A 9,626-nucleotide genomic window follows, 5' to 3' on the forward strand; every position below is an offset into this window, starting at 1 on the left:
GATAAGACCTAACACCATAAAAACTCTAGAAGAAAATCTAGGCAAAACCATTCAGGACATAGGCGTAGGCAAGGACTTAATGATCAAAACACCAAAAGCATTGGCATCAAAAGCCAAAATAGACAAATGGGACCTAATCAAACTTCACAGCTTCTGCACAGCAAAAGAAACAGTCATTAGAGTGAATTGGCAACCAACAGAATGGGAAAAAAATTTTGCAATTTACCCATCTGACAAAGGGCTGATATCCAGAATTTACAAAGAACAAAAACAGATTTACAAGAAAAAAACAAACAAGCCCATTCAAAAGTGGGCAAAGGATATGAACAGATACTTTACAAAGGAAGACATATATGAGGCCAACAAACATGAAAAAATGCTCATCATCACTAGTCATCAGAGAAATGCAAATCAAAACTACATTGAGATACCATCTCACGCCAGTTAGAATGGCGATCATTAAAAAATCGAGAGAGAACAGATGCTGGAGAGGATGTGGAGAAACAGGAACACTTTTACACTGTTGGTGGGAGTGTAAATTAGTTCAACCATTGTGGAAGACTGTGTGGTGATTCCTCAAGGTCCTAGAAACAGAAATTCCATTTGACCCAGCAATCCCATTACTGGGTATATATCCAAAGGATCATAAATCATTCTACTATAAGGGCACGTGCACACGAATGTTCATTGCAGGGCTGTTTACAATAGCAAAGACCTGGAACCAACCCAAATGCCCATTGATGATAGACTGGATAGGGAAAATGTGGCACATATACACCATGGAATATTATGCAGCCATCAAAAACGATGAGTTAGGGTCCTTTGTAGGGACATGGATGAACCTGGAAACCATCATTCTCAGCAAACTGACACAAAAGCAGAAGATCAAACACCGCATGTTCTCACTCATAGGTGGGTGTTGAACAGTGAGAACACATGGACACAGGGAGAGGAGCACTACACACTTGGGTCTGTTGGGGGGAAATAGGGGAGGGACGGTGGTTGGTGGGGAGTTGGGGAGAGATAGCATGGGGAGAAATGCCAGATGTAGGTGAAGGGGAGGAAGGCAGCAAATCACACTGCCACGTGTGTACCTATACGACAATCTTGCATGTTCTTCACATGTACCCCAAAACCTAAAATGCAATAAAATAAATTTTAAAATAGATATATATATATATATATATATATATATATATATATCATAAAAACAGGCATAGCTGGACTGTTCTCTTATTATAATTACAAACTGCTGTCATTATTAATATTGGGGTATACATGGAATCACTAAACATATACTCAAGGCCTAATGTTTAGAACAAACTGTCAGTTTAAAAAAAGATATTTGCTGGTCACTTCTGCTTGTTTTTCTTCATTCTTGTCTTCAAATTCCTTCAGCAAACTCATAGTTGTTGTCTATAATTATGTTTGGTATTAAAGTATCAATTTGAACTGGGGAGTATGTCTGAAGAGTTTAAATAAGCCCTAAGCTGCTTGGCAGTGTTTGTGTCAAGATCACTGAACTCAGCCAAGATTTGGACTCTTGACAATGATCAGCTTTGGGGACGAAGGAAGAGGACAAAGAAGGACTTCACAGAAAATGAGCTTTAACTAATTTGAGTTACTGCTATTCAATTACAGTGATTCAAGACACATTTTCATCAGTATCTTATCAAATCAAATACCAGCATAGTTAAGAATAGGGTTTCTACACAAATGTATTTAAAAATCACATCTAAATATGTCCAGAATTTGTCAAATATTTAACTATACATCTGCTACTTCTTATTTTGCTTCTTAAAAATCAAAATTTGTTTATTTTTAAAAGACAAAAATACAGTGACATAAATTTTCTGATATCTTTAGACAAAATACCTCTGTAGGGAAAGGAATCATATACTTTTTCAAGCAATCTCAATAGAAATCATTAGAACAAAGAAGGCAATCTTATTAGAATTCAAAACAAGCAAGTATCTTTTTTTTTTCATTACCTTGGTTCTCTGATTCCCCTGGCTATTTTAGCTAAATGCCAGTGATCCTTAGTTATTCCAATTCTATCAACTGTAACTCTCAAAAATAAATTTAACTATGACAACATCCCCCTCAGAATCACCTGGGAGCTGTCCATTTGAGATTTGATCCTAGAACAAAATGCTCCTTAGATGAATGCAAGGCTAATTTGTTTTTGAGGATTATTAGATAAACTTTGATTCACTCAATATCAACCCATCACCTCTAACTTTGACTAGATGTAAAACAGCAAGTAATTTTGGCATAAGAATTTCAAGGCTGAAAGAGCCTTAAGTAACTGAGTTATAAATGTGCTAATGGTCTATGTTAATGTTGTAGCCAGAAAATAAAAGCTAAGGAAAGATACGCCCTGAAGATTATGAGTGTTGATCTTATGGGAGGGTGGAAGTCCTGATGCTTTTTGTCATATTGCCCTTTTATTTTAGAACATTTATTTCCTTGGAGAGCGGCCATTCTAATAAAGATCATGTACCTTAAAGGTTCCAAGGTGGTGGCACTTCAAATAGATGCTAGGGGACAAATAAAACATAGGAATCTAAAGGTGACTTGCCAAAAAGGACTCTTAATTAGATATTCTCCACAATTATGCTCAATGTCAGCAATAAAGGTGTGAGCAAGAAAAGGTAGGTGACTATGAGCAACTAAAAACGACCTTTCACAAATTCACTTTAGGTTCCCAAATTCCTTCCATTAGGAAATGTTGCACCAGAATGCAAATTCCCGGGACACTTCCTATGACACAATATAGGAGCAATCTTATGATATTAGAAGCAAGAGTTGTTTTATCTCTTATTTTTTTCTCTCTATCCACACTTCTTATATTTTTTCCTCTATTCTAAAATTATTCACCATTAGTTATGCACCTGTCATTATCGTTGGCAGCACAGAGTTAAGTATACAATCCTGATACAATATCAAAGCACAGGCATTAACATCAAAAACTACAGTAGCTGGGCACGGTGGCTCACACCTGTAATCCCAGCACTTTGGGAGGCCGAGGTGGGCAGATCACCTAAGGTCAGGAGTTCAAGACAAGCCTTACCAATATGATAAAACCCTGCCTCTACTAAAAATACAAAAATTAGCCAGGCATAGTGGCACACACCCATGATCCCAGCTACTCAGGATGCTGAGACAGGAGAATCACTTGAACCTGGAGGCAGGGGTTGCAGTGAGCCAAGACCGCACGCACCATTACACACTAGGCTGGGCAACAAGAACAAAGCTCCAGCTCCAAAAAAAAAAAAAAAAAAAAAAAAAAAAAAAAAACTCAAAAAAAAAAAAAAAAACGAAACAAAAAATAAAAAAAAAAAAAAAAAAAAAACACAATATTAGTTGGGGAGACAAATTATGCAACTTATAAAATAGTTAAAAGACTATTTTTAGAAAATTAGACATACATTAAAATATACAATTTATTTCTGAATGCTTAAATTAAAGTAGCAATAATATTAGAGAACCAATCAAAAATTTTCGGCCATAAAGTGGCATAATTAGGCTTAGGAAGATCCTGTCTGCCAAGAAATTTCGAAGAATTTGCAGGCAAGTCTAGGAAACAGCAGGTAGATGAAGTATGATGTTACATACAGAAAATGCTCATCTTTCCTTTCTGAGAGATGACAGGGAATGAAAAAGAGAACAGAAGTCAATATGCAGGTAAAAGTGGTCCCCTGATTCACTGGGGAAAGCTAAGGAAAAATTTAAATGATACTGAGTTGTAAAACTTACACAGATAAACTAAGGAAAAATGTCTTCTAATATTATACTCATCTGCAGTATTTTTCACTAAATATTAAAAAATATTAGTACTATTGATAGCAATTTTCCTTCAATAGTTAAAACTTTTTTTATATAAGCATACCCATTTTTCTGTAAATTCAATATGTAAAAATATAATACTGCCCACTTTTCTGCCAAGCTCTACAACCCTCAGCTCTCCTAAACATCAATAAACTTAAATATTAGTGAAAAGTACCTCTAAACCCCTGCAAACATTCTAACATAGAAAAACAATAAATGTTCCCCCAGGAAAACTTTTAACTTTAAAATTATATTTAAAATTCAAGTTGCTTGCTTAATAAGCTTGGACACCTTGTTTCATTTGGTAGCTTTTATTGTTACTATGCTACCGCAGGGAGTTAAATAAATTACAGCTAAAAGTGCCATGCTTCACGTGCATTTTTAATTTGGTTCTCACGACAGCCCCTGAAGGAGATACTACCATTAGACTCCCAAAATAAGAGTTAAAGAGGTCATGTAACAGCTACTAAATATTGAAATCCAGGAGTCTGTCACTGTAAAGTTATGGAGTAACAGAGCATCAGCGAGAAAGTGAGGGGTGGAGGAGTGTGGGGGGAAGGCTGCTACAAGCAGCAGCACTGAGCTGGACAACTGCTTTTAAGGAGTGAGACAAGAGAATTAAGGCACAGTACACCAATTTAGGATAATTTAATCTAGAGGCAAGAAGCTCAATAGTGCTGATGACAATTCTGCCTTAAAGAATTTTATACCATCAGATGTTCAAAATGATGACCCTAGGTCATGGAGAAAGCTTATATTCTATGCAGTATGCTCTCTTTAACTGAGCAAAGCAATGCGCAATACATTTTAAACATATCTCTGTGAAACATAAAATACAGTTCACGATTTAAAGGAATAAGTTTTAATTTTTTGAGAATGGAACTGATCCTACGTAAAATGATTAAATGGACAAGTTCGTTGTTTTGCAAAGTCTTAATTGGTCATTATATGTATTTTTTCACTCTCTTCCCCAGAGACACCAATTTGAGTAACTCTCACACTTTAGGAAGCTCTCTCTAAAAAGCCCTCGGGTTTTCTACAAGTCTGGCAAGGGTCATACTCACAAAACTGAAACTCTAACATCACTAATTTTATGGCATTTTTTCTTAATGAACCCTTTTAGAATGTAAGCAGCTAAAAAGTACCTAAGGTACCTGTACTTAAGCTTTGAAATAGAAAAGACAAAAGAGAAGGTCTTTCAAAAAACTGTAGATGAGTAAATGACCACAGTTCAGCTCCTAATACAAAAGGCCTTTATGATTAAACAGAAAAGGACTATTAACAGTCACACAGTTTTATTGGATGAAGAATCCTGTTAAGCAGAAACGTTCTTAACCTTTTTTAAAAGAATATTTCTTAGCTGTACATAAAGGAAACTTGTTTTCATTGTTACTGTACACAGGTTAATGAAAACTCTTTTTTATGGGGCAGTGTTTAAAGCTTAAAAAAAGGTGTGAAGTTTAGAAATAAGCAATGAAATCTTTACGCTTTTAGGTGGTTGTTAAAATAAGGGTAAAGCAAAGATGGCTGATTAGGAGCAGCTCAGGATTGCAGCTCCCAATGAAAGCACGGAAGGTGAGTGGATGCTGAATTTCCAGATGGATTTTTATTGCCCACAGACGAGGAGATTCCCAGGCAGAGGAGCCCCACGTGTCACCAGCGCAGCTGTTTTGGTCAACAGGGCTGTTCTGGCCGGCGTGGCGGGTCTCCACACAAAATACACAGGTCCATATGCCATTTTGGCTGGCAATTGGAGCTCGTGGGAAACAGAGTCGCCCATTCAAGTGATAAAAAAGGGGACTGAAACAGGGAGCCAGGCCAGGAGATACCCGGGCAAAAAAGCATCATGAATCTCAGCGCAGCTGTTTCAGCCAGCACAGTGAGTCACCACACAGATCCCGGCACCTTTTCAAAAGCTGACTGGAATACCTGGGAGACAGGGTCATCAGTTCAACTGAAAAAAAAAAAGGGGGGTCTGAGGCAGGGAGCCAGGTGATCAGGCTAAGCTGGTCCCACTCCCACAAAAAAAGAGCAATCTGAAATGCTCTGGATTGAGAGTTTCACAGCAAGCACAGCTGAACCCGGCAGGGTCCAGCTCTGTGGGGGAGGGGCGTCCGCCATTACTGAGGCAGTCCACCACTATGGAAGTAGGCCGCCATCACTGAGGCAGCCTGCCATTGTCGAGGCAGCCCGCCATTACAGAGACAGTCCACCATTACAGAGGGGGGTCGCCACTGCTGAGGCAGTTCTAACTGTACCTGTATAAACAGGACTGCAGGGAAGTTCACATAGCAGCTGGGTGGACTCCATAGCAGCTCAGCAAAGCTTCTGCAGGCAGACAGTGACTAGGCTGCCTCCTCACTGGGCAGGGTATTCCTAAAAAAAGGCAGCAGCATGGCAGAAACTTATAAATAAAGCCCTAATGCCCTGGGACAGAGCACTTCAAGGGAAAAAAAGGCATTTATGAGTTCTGCTGCAGCAGACTTAAACGTACCTGCCCAGCAGCTCTGAATGAACAAGAGAGAGCTCACAGCTCAGCACTTGAGCTCCTAAAAGGACAGACTGTCTCCTCAAGCAGCTCCCTGACCCCCATATATCCAAAGAGTTACCTCATAAAGGAGAGCTCAGACTGACATCGGTCAGGTTTCCTTCTGGGACAAAGATAGCAGAAGAAGAAACTGGCAGCAACCCTTACTGTTCTGCAGCTGTTGCAGGTGATCCCCAGGCAAGCAGGGCCTGGAGTGGACCTCAGCAGTCCTACAGCAGAGGGGCCTGAATGTTAGAAGGAAAACTAAAAAACAGAAAGAAATAACTTCATCATCAACAAACTGGACGTCCACTCAGAGACCCAATCTAAAAGTCAACAACTACAAAGACGACAGGTGCATAAATCCACAAAGATGGGAAGAAACCAGCACAAAAGGAATGAAAACACCCGAAACCAGAATGCCTCTCCTCCTCCAAGGGATCATAACTTCTCACCAGCAAGGGAACAAGGCGGAATGGAGAATGTGCCTGATGAATAGGCAGAAACAGGCTTCAGAAGGTGAGTAATAAGAAACTTCTCTGAGCTAAAAGAACACGTTCTAACCCAATGCAAAGAAACTAAGAACACTGAAAAAAGATTTGATGAAATGCTAACAAGAATAAACAAGTTGGAGAAGAATATAAGTGAATTGATGGAGCAGAATAACACAACACGAGAATGTCATGAAGCATACACAAGTTTCAACAGCCGAATTGACCAAGCAGAAGAAAGGATATCAGAGGTCAAAGATCAACTCAATGAAATATAACAAGAAGGCAAGATTAGAGAAAAAAGGGTAAAAAGGAATGAACAAAGTATCCAAGAAATATGGGTCTATGTGAAAAGACCTAATCTACATTTGATAGGTGTACCTGAATGTGAAAGAGAGAATGAATCCAAGCTGGAAAATACTCTTCAGGATATTATCCATGAAAACTTCCCCAACCTAGCAAGGCAAGCCAATATTCAAGTTCAGGAAATATAGAGAACACCACAAAGATATTCCTCAAGAAGAGCAGCCCTAAAGCACATAAACGTCAGATTCACTGGGGTTGAAATGAAGGAGAAAATGCTAAGAGAAGCCAGAGAAAAAGGTTAAGATACCCACAAAGGGAAGCCCATCAGACTCACAGCATATCTCTCAACAGAAACCATACAAGCCAGAAAAGAATGGAGGCCAGTATTCAACATCCTTGAAGAAAAGAACTTTCAATGCAGAATTTCATATCCAGCCAAACTAAGCTTCATAAATGAAGGAGAAATAAAATCCTTTATGAACAAGCAAGAACTCAAAGATTTCATCACCATCGGGCCTGCTTTACAAGAGCTCCTGAAAGAGGCACTAAACATAGAAAGGGACAACCAGTACAAGCCACTCCAAAAACATACCAAATGGTAAAGAGCATCGACACAATGAAGAAACTGCATCAACTAACGGGCAAAACAGCCAGCTAGCAACAAAATGGGAAGATCAAATTCACAAACAACAATATGAACCCTAAATGTAAATGGGCTAAACACCCCAATCAAAAGATACAGACTGGCAAATTGGATAAAAAGACAAAACCCATTGGTGTGCTGTATCCAGGAAACCCATCTCACATGCAAGGATACACAAAGGCTCAAAATAAAGGGATGGAAGATGATTTACCAAGCAAATGGAGAGCAAAAAAAGCAGGAGTTGCAATTCTCATCTCTGATAAAATAGATTTTAAACCAACAAAGATCAAAGGAGACAAAGGAGGACATTACATGATGGTAAAAGGATCAACGCAACAAGATGAGCTAACGATCCTAAATATATACGCACCCAAAACAGGAGCACGCAATACATAAAGCAAGTTCTTAATGACTTACAAAGAGACTTAGACTCCCACACAATAATAGTGGGAGACTTTAACACCTCATTGTCAATACTAGATCAACGAGACAGAAAATTAACAAGAATATCCAGGACTTGAATTCAGACCTGGACCAAGCAAACCTAACAGACATTACAGAACTTTCCACCCCAAATCCACAGAAAATACATTCTTCTCAGCACCACATCACACCTAGTCTAAAATTGACCACATAAATGGAAGTAAGTCACTCCTAAGCAAATGGAAAATAATGGAAATCATAACAAACAGTCTCTCAGACCACAGTGCACTCGAGTTAGAACTCAGAATTCAAAAACTAATTCAGAACTTCACAGCTTCATGAAAACTGAACAACTGGTTCCTGAATGTTGACTGAATAAATAATGAAATGAAGGCAGAAATAAAGATGTTCTTCAAAACCAATGAGAACAAAGACACAATATACCAGAATCTCTGGGACACATTTAAAACAGTGTCTAGAGGAAAATATATAGCAATAAATGCCCACATGAGAAGCAAGGAAAGATCTAAAACTGACACCTTATCGTCAAAATTGAAAGAGCTAGAGGAACAAGATAAAAAACTCAGAACCTAGCAGAAGACAAGAAATAACTAAGATCAGAGCAGAACTGAAGGAGATAGAGACACAAAAAACCCTTCAGAAAATCAGTAAATCAAGGAGCTGCTTTTTTGAAAAGATCCACAAAATAGACCACTAGCCAGATTAATAAAAAAGAAAAGAGCGAACAATCAAATAGATGCAATAAAAAACGATAAAGGGAATATCACCACAGATTCCACAGAAATACAAACCATCATCAGAAATTATTACAAACAACTCTATGCACGTAAACTAGTAAACCTGGAAGAAATGGATAAATTCCTGGACACTTGCATCCTCCCAAGCCTAAAACAGGAAGAAGTCAAAACCGTGAATAGACCAATAACAAGCGCAGAAGTTGAGGCAGCAATTAAGAGCCTACCACCCAAAAAAAGCCCAGGTCCAGACGGGTTCACAGCCGAATTCTACCAGACATACAAAGAGGAGCTGATACCATTCCTTCTGAAACTATTCCAAACAATCCAAAAAGAGGGAATCCTTCGCAAATGATTTTATGAGACCAACATCATCCTGATACCAAAACCCGGCAGAGACTCAGAAAGAAAAGAAAACTTCAGGCCAATATCCATGATGAACATAGATGCAAAAATCTCCAATAAAATACTGTCAAACTGATTGCAACAGTAGATCAAAAATCTTATCCACCATCATCAAGTAGGCTTCATCCTGGGAATGCAAGGTTGGTTCCACATATGCACATCTATAAACATAATTCATCACGTAAACAGAACCAAAGACAAAAACCACATGATTATCTCAATTGATGCAGAGAAGGCCTTTGACA

The sequence above is a fragment of the Cebus imitator genome, unplaced genomic scaffold (assembly GCF_001604975.1).
Source record: "Cebus imitator isolate Cc_AM_T3 unplaced genomic scaffold, Cebus_imitator-1.0 Scaffold438, whole genome shotgun sequence".
In the NCBI taxonomy this organism is placed as follows: Eukaryota; Metazoa; Chordata; class Mammalia; order Primates; family Cebidae; genus Cebus; species Cebus imitator.